The sequence below is a fragment of the Neoarius graeffei genome, assembly GCF_027579695.1.
Source record: "Neoarius graeffei isolate fNeoGra1 chromosome 18 unlocalized genomic scaffold, fNeoGra1.pri SUPER_18_unloc_1, whole genome shotgun sequence".
Classification (NCBI taxonomy): Eukaryota; Metazoa; Chordata; class Actinopteri; order Siluriformes; family Ariidae; genus Neoarius; species Neoarius graeffei.
Genome location: NW_026869982.1, coordinates 263811 through 278164, shown reverse-complemented (window position 1 = coordinate 278164; position 14354 = coordinate 263811). Strand labels below are relative to the sequence as shown.

The 14354-nt window shown below is 47.5% G+C and overlaps 11 non-coding genes and 11 pseudogenes across 11 annotated transcripts; all 22 read left to right on the top strand.

Annotated features, from left to right (window-relative positions):
- LOC132876932 (5S ribosomal RNA) lies at nucleotides 1–119 on the top strand. The gene has a single exon (XR_009652629.1). It is a non-coding gene; the product is annotated as a 5S ribosomal RNA (ribosomal RNA).
- Nucleotides 120–1155: 1036 nt separating this feature from the next.
- Nucleotides 1156–1274, top strand: LOC132878732 (5S ribosomal RNA; annotated as a pseudogene).
- A 723-nt stretch (nucleotides 1275–1997) lies between these two features.
- LOC132876931 (5S ribosomal RNA) lies at nucleotides 1998–2116 on the top strand. Its single transcript, XR_009652628.1, has one exon. It is a non-coding gene; the product is annotated as a 5S ribosomal RNA (ribosomal RNA).
- Nucleotides 2117–2879: 763 nt separating this feature from the next.
- Nucleotides 2880–2998, top strand: LOC132878159 (5S ribosomal RNA; annotated as a pseudogene).
- Nucleotides 2999–3731: 733 nt separating this feature from the next.
- LOC132876930 (5S ribosomal RNA) lies at nucleotides 3732–3850 on the top strand. The gene has a single exon (XR_009652627.1). It is a non-coding gene; the product is annotated as a 5S ribosomal RNA (ribosomal RNA).
- A 723-nt stretch (nucleotides 3851–4573) lies between these two features.
- On the top strand, nucleotides 4574–4692 carry LOC132876929 (5S ribosomal RNA). Its single transcript, XR_009652626.1, has one exon. It is a non-coding gene; the product is annotated as a 5S ribosomal RNA (ribosomal RNA).
- Nucleotides 4693–5465: 773 nt separating this feature from the next.
- LOC132876928 (5S ribosomal RNA) lies at nucleotides 5466–5584 on the top strand. Its single transcript, XR_009652625.1, has one exon. It is a non-coding gene; the product is annotated as a 5S ribosomal RNA (ribosomal RNA).
- Nucleotides 5585–6292: 708 nt separating this feature from the next.
- Nucleotides 6293–6411, top strand: LOC132878158 (5S ribosomal RNA; annotated as a pseudogene).
- Nucleotides 6412–6831: 420 nt separating this feature from the next.
- On the top strand, nucleotides 6832–6950 carry LOC132879782 (5S ribosomal RNA). Its single transcript, XR_009653874.1, has one exon. It is a non-coding gene; the product is annotated as a 5S ribosomal RNA (ribosomal RNA).
- Nucleotides 6951–7072: 122 nt separating this feature from the next.
- LOC132878366 (5S ribosomal RNA) lies at nucleotides 7073–7191 on the top strand (annotated as a pseudogene).
- A 112-nt stretch (nucleotides 7192–7303) lies between these two features.
- Nucleotides 7304–7422, top strand: LOC132879927 (5S ribosomal RNA; annotated as a pseudogene).
- A 420-nt stretch (nucleotides 7423–7842) lies between these two features.
- On the top strand, nucleotides 7843–7961 carry LOC132878730 (5S ribosomal RNA; annotated as a pseudogene).
- Nucleotides 7962–8391: 430 nt separating this feature from the next.
- On the top strand, nucleotides 8392–8510 carry LOC132878729 (5S ribosomal RNA; annotated as a pseudogene).
- Nucleotides 8511–9243: 733 nt separating this feature from the next.
- On the top strand, nucleotides 9244–9362 carry LOC132876927 (5S ribosomal RNA). The gene has a single exon (XR_009652624.1). It is a non-coding gene; the product is annotated as a 5S ribosomal RNA (ribosomal RNA).
- A 440-nt stretch (nucleotides 9363–9802) lies between these two features.
- LOC132879667 (5S ribosomal RNA) lies at nucleotides 9803–9921 on the top strand. The gene has a single exon (XR_009653861.1). It is a non-coding gene; the product is annotated as a 5S ribosomal RNA (ribosomal RNA).
- A 122-nt stretch (nucleotides 9922–10043) lies between these two features.
- LOC132878365 (5S ribosomal RNA) lies at nucleotides 10044–10162 on the top strand (annotated as a pseudogene).
- A 112-nt stretch (nucleotides 10163–10274) lies between these two features.
- On the top strand, nucleotides 10275–10393 carry LOC132879926 (5S ribosomal RNA; annotated as a pseudogene).
- Nucleotides 10394–10833: 440 nt separating this feature from the next.
- On the top strand, nucleotides 10834–10952 carry LOC132878728 (5S ribosomal RNA; annotated as a pseudogene).
- Nucleotides 10953–11387: 435 nt separating this feature from the next.
- On the top strand, nucleotides 11388–11506 carry LOC132878727 (5S ribosomal RNA; annotated as a pseudogene).
- Nucleotides 11507–12239: 733 nt separating this feature from the next.
- On the top strand, nucleotides 12240–12358 carry LOC132876926 (5S ribosomal RNA). Its single transcript, XR_009652623.1, has one exon. It is a non-coding gene; the product is annotated as a 5S ribosomal RNA (ribosomal RNA).
- Nucleotides 12359–13061: 703 nt separating this feature from the next.
- Nucleotides 13062–13180, top strand: LOC132876925 (5S ribosomal RNA). The gene has a single exon (XR_009652622.1). It is a non-coding gene; the product is annotated as a 5S ribosomal RNA (ribosomal RNA).
- A 425-nt stretch (nucleotides 13181–13605) lies between these two features.
- On the top strand, nucleotides 13606–13724 carry LOC132876924 (5S ribosomal RNA). The gene has a single exon (XR_009652621.1). It is a non-coding gene; the product is annotated as a 5S ribosomal RNA (ribosomal RNA).
- The last annotated feature ends 630 nt before the right edge of the window (nucleotides 13725–14354 follow it).

The window sequence follows — 14354 nt, the reverse complement described above, 5'->3', positions numbered from 1 at the left end:
GCTTATGGCCAAACCACTCTGACAACGCCTGATCCCGTCTGATCTCAGAAGCTAAACAGAGTTGGGCCTGGTTAGTACTTGAGTGGGAGACTGCCTAGGAATACCAGGTACTGTAAGCATTTTATTTTGTCTTCTTGCAGAAATCTGTTTGAATTTTCCTTCTGCTCGCAAGGCAAGAATTTTCCTTCTGGGCGCAAGGCAAGGCAAGGCAAGGCAAGGCAAGGCAAGGCAAGGCAAGGCAAGGCAAGGCAAGGCAAGGCAAGGCAAGGCAAGGCAAGGCAAGGCAAGGCAAGGCAAGGCGCACATTTCCAGACTGTTGTTTACGTCCAAACCACTCTGACAATGCCTGATCCTGTCTGATCTGAGAAGCTAAACAGAGTTGGGCCTGGTTAGTACTTGAGTGTGAGACTGCCTAGGAATACCAAGTACTGTAAGCATTTTATTTTGTCTCCTTGCAGAAATCTGTTTGAATTTTCCTTCTGCTCGCAAGGCAAGAATTTTCCTTCTGGGCGCAAGGCAAGGCAAGGCAAGGCAAGGCAAGGCAAGGCAAGGCAAGGCAAGGCAAGGCAAGGCAAGGCAAGGCAAGGCAAGGCAAGGCGCACATTTCCAGACTGTTGTTTACGTCCAAAACACTCTGACAATGCCTGATCCTGTCTGATCTGAGAAGCTAAACAGAGTTGGGCCTGGTTAGTACTTGAGTGTGAGACTGCCTAGGAATACCAAGTACTGTAAGCATTTTATTTTGTCTCCTTGCAGAAATCTGTTTGAATTTTCCTTCTGCTCGCAAGGCAAGAATTTTCCTTCTGGGCGCAAGGCAAGGCAAGGCAAGGCAAGGCAAGGCAAGGCAAGGCAAGGCAAGGCAAGGCAAGGCAAGGCAAGGCAAGGCAAGGCAAGGCAAGGCGCACATTTCCAGACTGTTGTTTACGTCCAAACCACTCTGACAATGCCTGATCCTGTCTGATCTGAGAAGCTAAACAGAGTTGGGCCTGGTTAGTACTTGAGTGTGAGACTGCCTAGGAATACCAAGTACTGTAAGCATTTTATTTTGTCTCCTTGCAGAAATCTGTTTGAATTTTCCTTCTGCTCGCAAGGCAAGAATTTTCCTTCTGGGCGCAAGGCAAGGCAAGAAAAACGGCACATTTCCAACCAACTGTTGCTTATGGCCAAACCACTCTGACAACGTCTGATCCTGTCTGATCTCAGAAGCTAAACAGAGTTGGGCCTGGTTAGTACTTGAGTGGGAGACTGCCTAGGAATACCAGGTACTGTAAGCATTTTATTTTGTCTTCTTGCAGAAATCTGTTTGAATTTTCCTTCTGCTCGCAAGGCAAGAATTTTCCTTCTGGGCGCAAGGCAAGGCAAGGCAAGGCAAGGCAAGGCAAGGCAAGGCAAGGCAAGGCAAGGCAAGGCAAGGCAAGGCAAGGCAAGGCAAGGCGCACATTTCCAGACTGTTGTTTACGTCCAAACCACTCTGACAATGCCTGATCCTGTCTGATCTGAGAAGCTAAACAGAGTTGGGCCTGGTTAGTACTTGAGTGTGAGACTGCCTAGGAATACCAAGTACTGTAAGCATTTTATTTTGTCTCCTTGCAGAAATCTGTTTGAATTTTCCTTCTGCTCGCAAGGCAAGAATTTTCCTTCTGGGCGCAAGGCAAGGCAAGGCAAGGCAAGGCAAGGCAAGGCAAGGCAAGGCAAGGCAAGGCAAGGCAAGGCAAGGCAAGGCAAGGCAAGGCAAGGCAAGGCGCACATTTCCAGACTGTTGTTTACGTCCAAACCACTCTGACAATGCCTGATCCTGTCTGATCTGAGAAGCTAAACAGAGTTGGGCCTGGTTAGTACTTGAGTGTGAGACTGCCTAGGAATACCAAGTACTGTAAGCATTTTATTTTGTCTCCTTGCAGAAATCTGTTTGAATTTTCCTTCTGCTCGCAAGGCAAGAATTTTCCTTCTGGGCGCAAGGCAAGGCAAGAAAAACGGCACATTTCCAACTAACTGTTGCTTATGGCCAAACCACTCTGACAACGCCTGATCCCGTCTGATCTCAGAAGCTAAACAGAGTTGGGCCTGGTTAGTACTTGAGTGGGAGACTGCCTAGGAATACCAGGTACTGTAAGCATTTTATTTTGTCTTCTTGCAGAAATCTGTTTGAATTTTCCTTCTGCTTGCAAGGCAAGAATTTTCCTTCTGGGCGCAAGGCAAGGCAAGGCAAGGCAAGGCAAGGCAAGGCAAGGCAAGGCAAGGCAAGGCAAGGCAAGGCAAGGCAAGGCAAGGCAAGGCAAGGCAAGGCAAGGCAAGGCAAGGCAAGGCAAGGCAAGGCAAGGCGCACATTTCCAGACTGTTGTTTACGTCCAAACCACTCTGACAATGCCTGATCCTGTCTGATCTGAGAAGCTAAACAGAGTTGGGCCTGGTTAGTACTTGAGTGTGAGACTGCCTAGGAATACCAAGTACTGTAAGCATTTTATTTTGTCTCCTTGCAGAAATCTGTTTGAATTTTCCTTCTGCTCGCAAGGCAAGAATTTTCCTTCTGGGCGCAAGGCAAGGCAAGGCAAGGCAAGGCAAGGCAAGGCAAGGCAAGGCAAGGCAAGGCAAGGCAAGGCAAGGCAAGGCAAGGCAAGGCAAGGCGCACATTTCCAGACTGTTGTTTACGTCCAAACCACTCTGACAATGCCTGATCCTGTCTGATCTGAGAAGCTAAACAGAGTTGGGCCTGGTTAGTACTTGAGTGTGAGACTGCCTAGGAATACCAAGTACTGTAAGCATTTTATTTTGTCTCCTTGCAGAAATCTGTTTGAATTTTCCTTCTGCTCGCAACGCAAGAATTTTCCTTCTGGGCGCAAGGCAAGGCAAGAAAAACGGCACATTTCCAACTAACTGTTGCTTATGGCCAAACCACTCTGACAACGCCTGATCCTGTCTGATCTCAGAAGCTAAACAGAGTTGGGCCTGGTTAGTACTTGAGTGGGAGACTGCCTAGGAATACCAGGTACTGTAAGCATTTTATTTTGTCTTCTTGCAGAAATCTGTTTGAATTTTCCTTCTGCTCGCAAGGCAAGAATTTTCCTTCTGGGCGCAAGGCAAGGCAAGGCAAGGCAAGGCAAGGCAAGGCAAGGCAAGGCAAGGCAAGGCAAGGCAAGGCAAGGCAAGGCAAGGCAAGGCAAGGCAAGGCAAGGCAAGGCAAGGCAAGGCAAGGCAAGGCAAGGCGCACATTTCCAGACTGTTGTTTACGTCCAAACCACTCTGACAATGCCTGATCCTGTCTGATCTGAGAAGCTAAACAGAGTTGGGCCTGGTTAGTACTTGAGTGTGAGACTGCCTAGGAATACCAAGTACTGTAAGCATTTTATTTTGTCTCCTTGCAGAAATCTGTTTGAATTTTCCTTCTGCTCGCAAGGCAAGAATTTTCCTTCTGGGCGCAAGGCAAGGCAAGGCAAGGCAAGGCAAGGCAAGGCAAGGCAAGGCAAGGCAAGGCAAGGCACACATTTCCAGACTGTTGTTTACGTCCAAACCACTCTGACAATGCCTGATCCTGTCTGATCTGAGAAGCTAAACAGAGTTGGGCCTGGTTAGTACTTGAGTGTGAGACTGCCTAGGAATACCAAGTACTGTAAGCATTTTATTTTGTCTCCTTGCAGAAATCTGTTTGAATTTTCCTTCTGCTCGCAAGGCAAGAATTTTCCTTCTGGGCGCAAGGCAAGGCAAGAAAAACGGCACATTTCCAACTAACTGTTGCTTATGGCCAAACCACTCTGACAACGCCTGATCCCGTCTGATCTCAGAAGCTAAACAGAGTTGGGCCTGGTTAGTACTTGAGTGGGAGACTGCCTAGGAATACCAGGTACTGTAAGCATTTTATTTTGTCTTCTTGCAGAAATCTGTTTGAATTTTCCTTCTGCTCGCAAGGCAAGAATTTTCCTTCTGGGCGCAAGGCAAGGCAAGGCAAGGCAAGGCAAGGCAAGGCAAGGCAAGGCAAGGCAAGGCAAGGCAAGGCAAGGCAAGGCACACATTTCCAGACTGTTGTTTACGTCCAAACCACTCTGACAATGCCTGATCCTGTCTGATCTGAGAAGCTAAACAGAGTTGGGCCTGGTTAGTACTTGAGTGTGAGACTGCCTAGGAATACCAAGTACTGTAAGCATTTTATTTTGTCTCCTTGCAGAAATCTGTTTGAATTTTCCTTCTGCTCGCAAGGCAAGAATTTTCCTTCTGGGCGCAAGGCAAGGCAAGGCAAGGCAAGGCAAGGCAAGGCAAGGCAAGGCAAGGCAAGGCAAGGCAAGGCAAGGCAAGGCAAGGCAAGGCAAGGCAAGGCAAGGCAAGGCGCACATTTCCAGACTGTTGTTTACGTCCAAACCACTCTGACAATGCCTGATCCTGTCTGATCTGAGAAGCTAAACAGAGTTGGGCCTGGTTAGTACTTGAGTGTGAGACTGCCTAGGAATACCAAGTACTGTAAGCATTTTATTTTGTCTCCTTGCAGAAATCTGTTTGAATTTTCCTTCTGCTCGCAAGGCAAGAATTTTCCTTCTGGGCGCAAGGCAAGGCAAGAAAAACGGCACATTTCCAACTAACTGTTGCTTATGGCCAAACCACTCTGACAACGCCTGATCCCGTCTGATCTCAGAAGCTAAACAGAGTTGGGCCTGGTTAGTACTTGAGTGGGAGACTGCCTAGGAATACCAGGTACTGTAAGCATTTTATTTTGTCTTCTTGCAGAAATCTGTTTGAATTTTCCTTCTGCTTGCAAGGCAAGAATTTTCCTTCTGGGCGCAAGGCAAGGCAAGGCAAGGCAAGGCAAGGCAAGGCAAGGCAAGGCAAGGCAAGGCAAGGCAAGGCAAGGCAAGGCAAGGCAAGGCAAGGCAAGGCAAGGCAAGGCGCACATTTCCAGACTGTTGTTTACGTCCAAACCACTCTGACAATGCCTGATCCTGTCTGATCTGAGAAGCTAAACAGAGTTGGGCCTGGTTAGTACTTGAGTGTGAGACTGCCTAGGAATACCAAGTACTGTAAGCATTTTATTTTGTCTCCTTGCAGAAATCTGTTTGAATTTTCCTTCTGCTCGCAAGGCAAGAATTTTCCTTCTGGGCGCAAGGCAAGGCAAGGCAAGGCAAGGCAAGGCAAGGCAAGGCAAGGCAAGGCAAGGCAAGGCAAGGCAAGGCAAGGCAAGGCAAGGCAAGGCAAGGCAAGGCAAGGCAAGGCAAGGCAAGGCAAGGCGCACATTTCCAGACTGTTGTTTACGTCCAAACCACTCTGACAATGCCTGATCCTGTCTGATCTGAGAAGCTAAACAGAGTTGGGCCTGGTTAGTACTTGAGTGTGAGACTGCCTAGGAATACCAAGTACTGTAAGCATTTTATTTTGTCTCCTTGCAGAAATCTGTTTGAATTTTCCTTCTGCTCGCAACGCAAGAATTTTCCTTCTGGGCGCAAGGCAAGGCAAGAAAAACGGCACATTTCCAACTAACTGTTGCTTATGGCCAAACCACTCTGACAACGCCTGATCCCGTCTGATCTCAGAAGCTAAACAGAGTTGGGCCTGGTTAGTACTTGAGTGGGAGACTGCCTAGGAATACCAGGTACTGTAAGCATTTTATTTTGTCTTCTTGCAGAAATCTGTTTGAATTTTCCTTCTGCTCGCAAGGCAAGAATTTTCCTTCTGGGCGCAAGGCAAGGCAAGGCAAGGCAAGGCAAGGCAAGGCAAGGCAAGGCAAGGCAAGGCAAGGCAAGGCAAGGCAAGGCAAGGCAAGGCAAGGCAAGGCAAGGCAAGGCAAGGCAAGGCAAGGCAAGGCGCACATTTCCAGACTGTTGTTTACGTCCAAACCACTCTGACAATGCCTGATCCTGTCTGATCTGAGAAGCTAAACAGAGTTGGGCCTGGTTAGTACTTGAGTGTGAGACTGCCTAGGAATACCAAGTACTGTAAGCATTTTATTTTGTCTCCTTGCAGAAATCTGTTTGAATTTTCCTTCTGCTCGCAAGGCAAGAATTTTCCTTCTGGGCGCAAGGCAAGGCAAGGCAAGGCAAGGCAAGGCAAGGCAAGGCACACATTTCCAGACTGTTGTTTACGTCCAAACCACTCTGACAATGCCTGATCCTGTCTGATCTGAGAAGCTAAACAGAGTTGGGCCTGGTTAGTACTTGAGTGTGAGACTGCCTAGGAATACCAAGTACTGTAAGCATTTTATTTTGTCTCCTTGCAGAAATCTGTTTGAATTTTCCTTCTGCTCGCAAGGCAAGAATTTTCCTTCTGGGCGCAAGGCAAGGCAAGAAAAACGGCACATTTCCAACTAACTGTTGCTTATGGCCAAACCACTCTGACAACGCCTGATCCTGTCTGATCTCAGAAGCTAAACAGAGTTGGGCCTGGTTAGTACTTGAGTGGGAGACTGCCTAGGAATACCAGGTACTGTAAGCATTTTATTTTGTCTTCTTGCAGAAATCTGTTTGAATTTTCCTTCTGCTCGCAAGGCAAGAATTTTCCTTCTGGGCGCAAGGCAAGGCAAGGCAAGGCAAGGCAAGGCAAGGCAAGGCAAGGCAAGGCAAGGCAAGGCAAGGCAAGGCAAGGCAAGGCAAGGCAAGGCGCACATTTCCAGACTGTTGTTTACGTCCAAACCACTCTGACAATGCCTGATCCTGTCTGATCTGAGACGCTAAAGAGAGTTGGGCCTGGTTAGTACTTGAGTGTGAGACTGCCTAGGAATACCAGGTACTGTAAGCATTTTATTTTGTCTCCTTGCAGAAATCTGTTTGAATTTTCCTTCTGCTCGCAAGGCAAGAATTTTCCTTCTGGTCGCAAGGCAAGGCAAGAAAAACGGCACATTTCCAACTAACTGTTGCTTACGGCCAAACCACTCTGACAACGCCTGATCCCGTCTGATCTCAGAAGCTAAACAGAGTTGGGCCTGGGTAGTACTTGAGTGGGAGACTGCCTAGGAATACCAGGTACTGTAAGCATTTTATTTTGTCTTCTAGCAGAAATCTGTTTGAATTTTCCTTCTGCTCGCAAGGCAAGAATTTTCCTTCTGGGCGCAAGGCAAGGCAAGGCAAGAAAAACGGCACATTTCCAACTAACTGTTGCTTATGGCCAAACCACTCTGACAACGCCTGATCCCGTCTGATGTCAGAAGCTAAACAGAGTTGGGCCTGGTTAGTACTTGAGTGGGAGACTGCCTAGGAATACCAGGTACTGTAAGCATTTTATTTTGTCTTCTTGCAGAAATCTGTTTGAATTTTCCTTCTGGTCGCAAGGCAAGAATTTTCCTTCTGATCGCAAGGCAAGAAAAATGGCACATTTCCAACAAGCTGTTGCTTACGGCCAAACCACTCTAACAACGCCTGATCCTGTCAGATCTCAGAAACTAAACAGAGTTGGGCCTGTTTAGTACTTGAGTGGGAGACTGCCTAGTAATACCAGGTACTGTAAGCATTTTATTTTGTCTTCTTGCAGAAATCTGTTTGAATTTTCCTTCTGCTCGCAAGGCAAGAATTTTCCTTCTGGGCGCAAGGCAAGGCAAGGCAAGGCAAGGCAAGGCAAGGCAAGGCAAGGCAAGGCAAGGCAAGGCAAGGCAAGGCAAGGCAAGGCAAGGCAAGGCGCACATTTCCAGACTGTTGTTTACGTCCAAACCACTCTGACAATGCCTGATCCTGTCTGATCTGAGAAGCTAAACAGAGTTGGGCCTGGTTAGTACTTGAGTGTGAGACTGCCTAGGAATACCAAGTACTGTAAGCATTTTATTTTGTCTCCTTGCAGAAATCTGTTTGAATTTTCCTTCTGCTCGCAAGGCAAGAATTTTCCTTCTGGGCGCAAGGCAAGGCAAGAAAAACGGCACATTTCCAACTAACTGTTGCTTATGGCCAAACCACTCTGACAACGTCTGATCCTGTCTGATCTCAGAAGCTAAACAGAGTTGGGCCTGGTTAGTACTTGAGTGGGAGACTGCCTAGGAATACCAGGTACTGTAAGCATTTTATTTTGTCTTCTTGCAGAAATCTGTTTGAATTTTCCTTCTGCTCGCAAGGCAAGAATTTTCCTTCTGGGCGCAAGGCAAGGCAAGGCAAGGCAAGGCAAGGCAAGGCAAGGCAAGGCAAGGCAAGGCAAGGCAAGGCAAGGCAAGGCAAGGCAAGGCAAGGCAAGGCAAGGCGCACATTTCCAGACTGTTGTTTACGTCCAAACCACTCTGACAATGCCTGATCCTGTCTGATCTGAGAAGCTAAACAGAGTTGGGCCTGGTTAGTACTTGAGTGTGAGACTGCCTAGGAATACCAAGTACTGTAAGCATTTTATTTTGTCTCCTTGCAGAAATCTGTTTGAATTTTCCTTCTGCTCGCAAGGCAAGAATTTTCCTTCTGGGCGCAAGGCAAGGCAAGAAAAACGGCACATTTCCAACTAACTGTTGCTTATGGCCAAACCACTCTGACAACGTCTGATCCTGTCTGATCTCAGAAGCTAAACAGAGTTGGGCCTGGTTAGTACTTGAGTGGGAGACTGCCTAGGAATACCAGGTACTGTAAGCATTTTATTTTGTCTTCTTGCAGAAATCTGTTTGAATTTTCCTTCTGCTCGCAAGGCAAGAATTTTCCTTCTGGGCGCAAGGCAAGGCAAGGCAAGGCAAGGCAAGGCAAGGCAAGGCAAGGCAAGGCAAGGCAAGGCAAGGCAAGGCAAGGCAAGGCAAGGCAAGGCAAGGCAAGGCGCACATTTCCAGACTGTTGTTTACGTCCAAACCACTCTGACAATGCCTGATCCTGTCTGATCTGAGAAGCTAAACAGAGTTGGGCCTGGTTAGTACTTGAGTGTGAGACTGCCTAGGAATACCAAGTACTGTAAGCATTTTATTTTGTCTCCTTGCAGAAATCTGTTTGAATTTTCCTTCTGCTCGCAAGGCAAGAATTTTCCTTCTGGGCGCAAGGCAAGGCAAGGCAAGGCAAGGCAAGGCAAGGCAAGGCAAGGCAAGGCAAGGCAAGGCAAGGCAAGGCAAGGCAAGGCAAGGCAAGGCGCACATTTCCAGACTGTTGTTTACGTCCAAACCACTCTGACAATGCCTGATCCTGTCTGATCTGAGAAGCTAAACAGAGTTGGGCCTGGTTAGTACTTGAGTGTGAGACTGCCTAGGAATACCAAGTACTGTAAGCATTTTATTTTGTCTCCTTGCAGAAATCTGTTTGAATTTTCCTTCTGCTCGCAAGGCAAGAATTTTCCTTCTGGGCGCAAGGCAAGGCAAGAAAAACGGCACATTTCCAACTAACTGTTGCTTATGGCCAAACCACTCTGACAACGCCTGATCCCGTCTGATCTCAGAAGCTAAACAGAGTTGGGCCTGGTTAGTACTTGAGTGGGAGACTGCCTAGGAATACCAGGTACTGTAAGCATTTTATTTTGTCTTCTTGCAGAAATCTGTTTGAATTTTCCTTCTGCTCGCAAGGCAAGAATTTTCCTTCTGGGCGCAAGGCAAGGCAAGGCAAGGCAAGGCAAGGCAAGGCAAGGCAAGGCAAGGCAAGGCAAGGCAAGGCAAGGCAAGGCAAGGCAAGGCAAGGCAAGGCAAGGCAAGGCGCGGCGCACATTTCCAGACTGTTGTTTACGTCCAAACCACTCTGACAATGCCTGATCCTGTCTGATCTGAGACGCTAAAGAGAGTTGGGCCTGGTTAGTACTTGAGTGTGAGACTGCCTAGGAATACCAGGTACTGTAAGCATTTTATTTTGTCTCCTTGCAGAAATCTGTTTGAATTTTCCTTCTGCTCGCAAGGCAAGAATTTTCCTTCTGGTCGCAAGGCAAGGCAAGAAAAACGGCACATTTCCAACTAACTGTTGCTTACGGCCAAACCACTCTGACAACGCCTGATCCCGTCTGATCTCAGAAGCTAAACAGAGTTGGGCCTGGGTAGTACTTGAGTGGGAGACTGCCTAGGAATACCAGGTACTGTAAGCATTTTATTTTGTCTTCTAGCAGAAATCTGTTTGAATTTTCCTTCTGCTCGCAAGGCAAGAATTTTCCTTCTGGGCGCAAGGCAAGGCAAGGCAAGAAAAACGGCACATTTCCAACTAACTGTTGCTTATGGCCAAACCACTCTGACAACGCCTGATCCCGTCTGATGTCAGAAGCTAAACAGAGTTGGGCCTGGTTAGTACTTGAGTGGGAGACTGCCTAGGAATACCAGGTACTGTAAGCATTTTATTTTGTCTTCTTGCAGAAATCTGTTTGAATTTTCCTTCTGGTCGCAAGGCAAGAATTTTCCTTCTGATCGCAAGGCAAGAAAAATGGCACATTTCCAACAAGCTGTTGCTTACGGCCAAACCACTCTAACAACGCCTGATCCTGTCAGATCTCAGAAACTAAACAGAGTTGGGCCTGTTTAGTACTTGAGTGGGAGACTGCCTAGTAATACCAGGTACTGTAAGCATTTTATTTTGTCTTCTTGCAGAAATCTGTTTGAATTTTCCTTCTGCTCGCAAGGCAAGAATTTTCCTTCTGGGCGCAAGGCAAGGCAAGGCAAGGCAAGGCAAGGCAAGGCAAGGCAAGGCAAGGCAAGGCAAGGCAAGGCAAGGCAAGGCAAGGCAAGGCAAGGCAAGGCAAGGCAAGGCAAGGCGCACATTTCCAGACTGTTGTTTACGTCCAAACCACTCTGACAATGCCTGATCCTGTCTGATCTGAGAAGCTAAACAGAGTTGGGCCTGGTTAGTACTTGAGTGTGAGACTGCCTAGGAATACCAAGTACTGTAAGCATTTTATTTTGTCTCCTTGCAGAAATCTGTTTGAATTTTCCTTCTGCTCGCAAGGCAAGAATTTTCCTTCTGGGCGCAAGGCAAGGCAAGAAAAACGGCACATTTCCAACTAACTGTTGCTTATGGCCAAACCACTCTGACAACGTCTGATCCTGTCTGATCTCAGAAGCTAAACAGAGTTGGGCCTGGTTAGTACTTGAGTGGGAGACTGCCTAGGAATACCAGGTACTGTAAGCATTTTATTTTGTCTTCTTGCAGAAATCTGTTTGAATTTTCCTTCTGCTCGCAAGGCAAGAATTTTCCTTCTGGGCGCAAGGCAAGGCAAGGCAAGGCAAGGCAAGGCAAGGCAAGGCAAGGCAAGGCAAGGCAAGGCAAGGCAAGGCAAGGCAAGGCAAGGCAAGGCAAGGCAAGGCAAGGCGCACATTTCCAGACTGTTGTTTACGTCCAAACCACTCTGACAATGCCTGATCCTGTCTGATCTGAGAAGCTAAACAGAGTTGGGCCTGGTTAGTACTTGAGTGTGAGACTGCCTAGGAATACCAAGTACTGTAAGCATTTTATTTTGTCTCCTTGCAGAAATCTGTTTGAATTTTCCTTCTGCTCGCAAGGCAAGAATTTTCCTTCTGGGCGCTAGGCAAGGCAAGAAAAACGGCACATTTCCAACTAACTGTTGCTTATGGCCAAACCACTCTGACAACGTCTGATCCTGTCTGATCTCAGAAGCTAAACAGAGTTGGGCCTGGTTAGTACTTGAGTGGGAGACTGCCTAGGAATACCAGGTACTGTAAGCATTTTATTTTGTCTTCTTGCAGAAATCTGTTTGAATTTTCCTTCTGCTCGCAAGGCAAGAATTTTCCTTCTGGGCGCAAGGCAAGGCAAGGCAAGGCAAGGCAAGGCAAGGCAAGGCAAGGCAAGGCAAGGCAAGGCAAGGCAAGGCAAGGCAAGGCAAGGCAAGGCAAGGCAAGGCGCACATTTCCAGAATGTTGTTTACGTCCAAACCACTCTGACAATGCCTGATCCTGTCTGATCTGAGAAGCTAAACAGAGTTGGGCCTGGTTAGTACTTGAGTGTGAGACTGCCTAGGAATACCAAGTACTGTAAGCATTTTATTTTGTCTCCTTGCAGAAATCTGTTTGAATTTTCCTTCTGCTCGCAAGGCAAGAATTTTCCTTCTGGGCGCAAGGCAAGGCAAGGCAAGGCAAGGCAAGGCAAGGCAAGGCAAGGCAAGGCAAGGCAAGGCAAGGCAAGGCAAGGCAAGGCAAGGCAAGGCGCACATTTCCAGACTGTTGTTTACGTCCAAACCACTCTGACAATGCCTGATCCTGTCTGATCTGAGAAGCTAAACAGAGTTGGGCCTGGTTAGTACTTGAGTGTGAGACTGCCTAGGAATACCAAGTACTGTAAGCATTTTATTTTGTCTCCTTGCAGAAATCTGTTTGAATTTTCCTTCTGCTCGCAACGCAAGAATTTTCCTTCTGGGCGCAAGGCAAGGCAAGAAAAACGGCACATTTCCAACTAACTGTTGCTTATGGCCAAACCACTCTGACAACGCCTGATCCCGTCTGATCTCAGAAGCTAAACAGAGTTGGGCCTGGTTAGTACTTGAGTGGGAGACTGCCTAGGAATACCAGGTACTGTAAGCATTTTATTTTGTCTTCTTGCAGAAATCTGTTTGAATTTTCCTTCTGCTCGCAAGGCAAGAATTTTCCTTCTGGGCGCAAGGCAAGGCAAGGCAAGGCAAGGCAAGGCAAGGCAAGGCAAGGCAAGGCAAGGCAAGGCAAGGCAAGGCAAGGCACACATTTCCAGACTGTTGTTTACGTCCAAACCACTCTGACAATGCCTGATCCTGTCTGATCTGAGAAGCTAAACAGAGTTGGGCCTGGTTAGTACTTGAGTGTGAGACTGCCTAGGAATACCAAGTACTGTAAGCATTTTATTTTGTCTCCTTGCAGAAATCTGTTTGAATTTTCCTTCTGCTCGCAAGGCAAGAATTTTCCTTCTGGGCGCAAGGCAAGGCAAGGCAAGGCAAGGCAAGGCAAGGCAAGGCAAGGCAAGGCAAGGCAAGGCAAGGCAAGGCAAGGCAAGGCAAGGCACACATTTCCAGACTGTTGTTTACGTCCAAACCACTCTGACAATGCCTGATCCTGTCTGATCTGAGAAGCTAAACAGAGTTGGGCCTGGTTAGTACTTGAGTGTGAGACTGCCTAGGAATACCAAGTACTGTAAGCATTTTATTTTGTCTCCTTGCAGAAATCTGTTTGAATTTTCCTTCTGCTCGCAAGGCAAGAATTTTCCTTCTGGGCGCAAGGCAAGGCAAGAAAAACGGCACATTTCCAACTAACTGTTGCTTATGGCCAAACCACTCTGACAACGCCTGATCCCGTCTGATCTCAGAAGCTAAACAGAGTTGGGCCTGGTTAGTACTTGAGTGGGAGACTGCCTAGGAATACCAGGTACTGTAAGCATTTTATTTTGTCTTCTTGCAGAAATCTGTTTGAATTTTCCTTCTGCTCGCAAGGCAAGAATTTTCCTTCTGGGCGCAAGGCAAGGCAAGGCAAGGCAAGGCAAGGCAAGGCAAGGCAAGGCAAGGCAAGGCAAGGCAAGGCAAGGCAAGGCAAGGCAAGGCAAGGCAAGGCGCACATTTCCAGACTGTTGTTTACGTCCAAACCACTCTGACAATGCCTGATCCTGTCTGATCTGAGAAGCTAAACAGAGTTGGGCCTGGTTAGTACTTGAGTGTGAGACTGCCTAGGAATACCAAGTACTGTAAGCATTTTATTTTGTCTCCTTGCAGAAATCTGTTTGAATTTTCCTTCTGCTCGCAAGGCAAGAATTTTCCTTCTGGGCGCAAGGCAAGGCAAGAAAAACGGCACATTTCCAACTAACTGTTGCTTATGGCCAAACCACTCTGACAACGCCTGATCCCGTCTGATCTCAGAAGCTAAACAGAGTTGGGCCTGGTTAGTACTTGAGTGGGAGACTGCCTAGGAATACCAGGTACTGTAAGCATTTTATTTTGTCTTCTTGCAGAAATCTGTTTGAATTTTCCTTCTGCTCGCAAGGCAAGAATTTTCCTTCTGGGCGCAAGGCAAGGCAAGGCAAGGCAAGGCAAGGCAAGGCAAGGCACACATTTCCAGACTGTTGTTTACGTCCAAACCACTCTGACAATGCCTGATCCTGTCTGATCTGAGAAGCTAAACAGAGTTGGGCCTGGTTAGTACTTGAGTGTGAGACTGCCTAGGAATACCAAGTACTGTAAGCATTTTATTTTGTCTCCTTGCAGAAATCTGTTTGAATTTTCCTTCTGCTCGCAAGGCAAGAATTTTCCTTCTGGGCGCAAGGCAAGGCAAGGCAAGGCAAGGCAAGGCAAGGCAAGGCAAGGCAAGGCAAGGCAAGGCAAGGCAAGGCAAGGCAAGGCAAGGCGCACATTTCCAGACTGTTGTTTACGTCCAAACCACTCTGACAATGCCTGATCCTGTCTGATCTGAGAAGCTAAACAGAGTTGGGCCTGGTTAGTACTTGAGTGTGAGACTGCCTAGGAATACCAAGTACTGTAAGCATTTTATTTTGTCTCCTTGCAGAAATCTGTTTGAATTTTCCTTCTGCTCGCAACGCAAGAATTTTCCTTCTGGGCGCAAG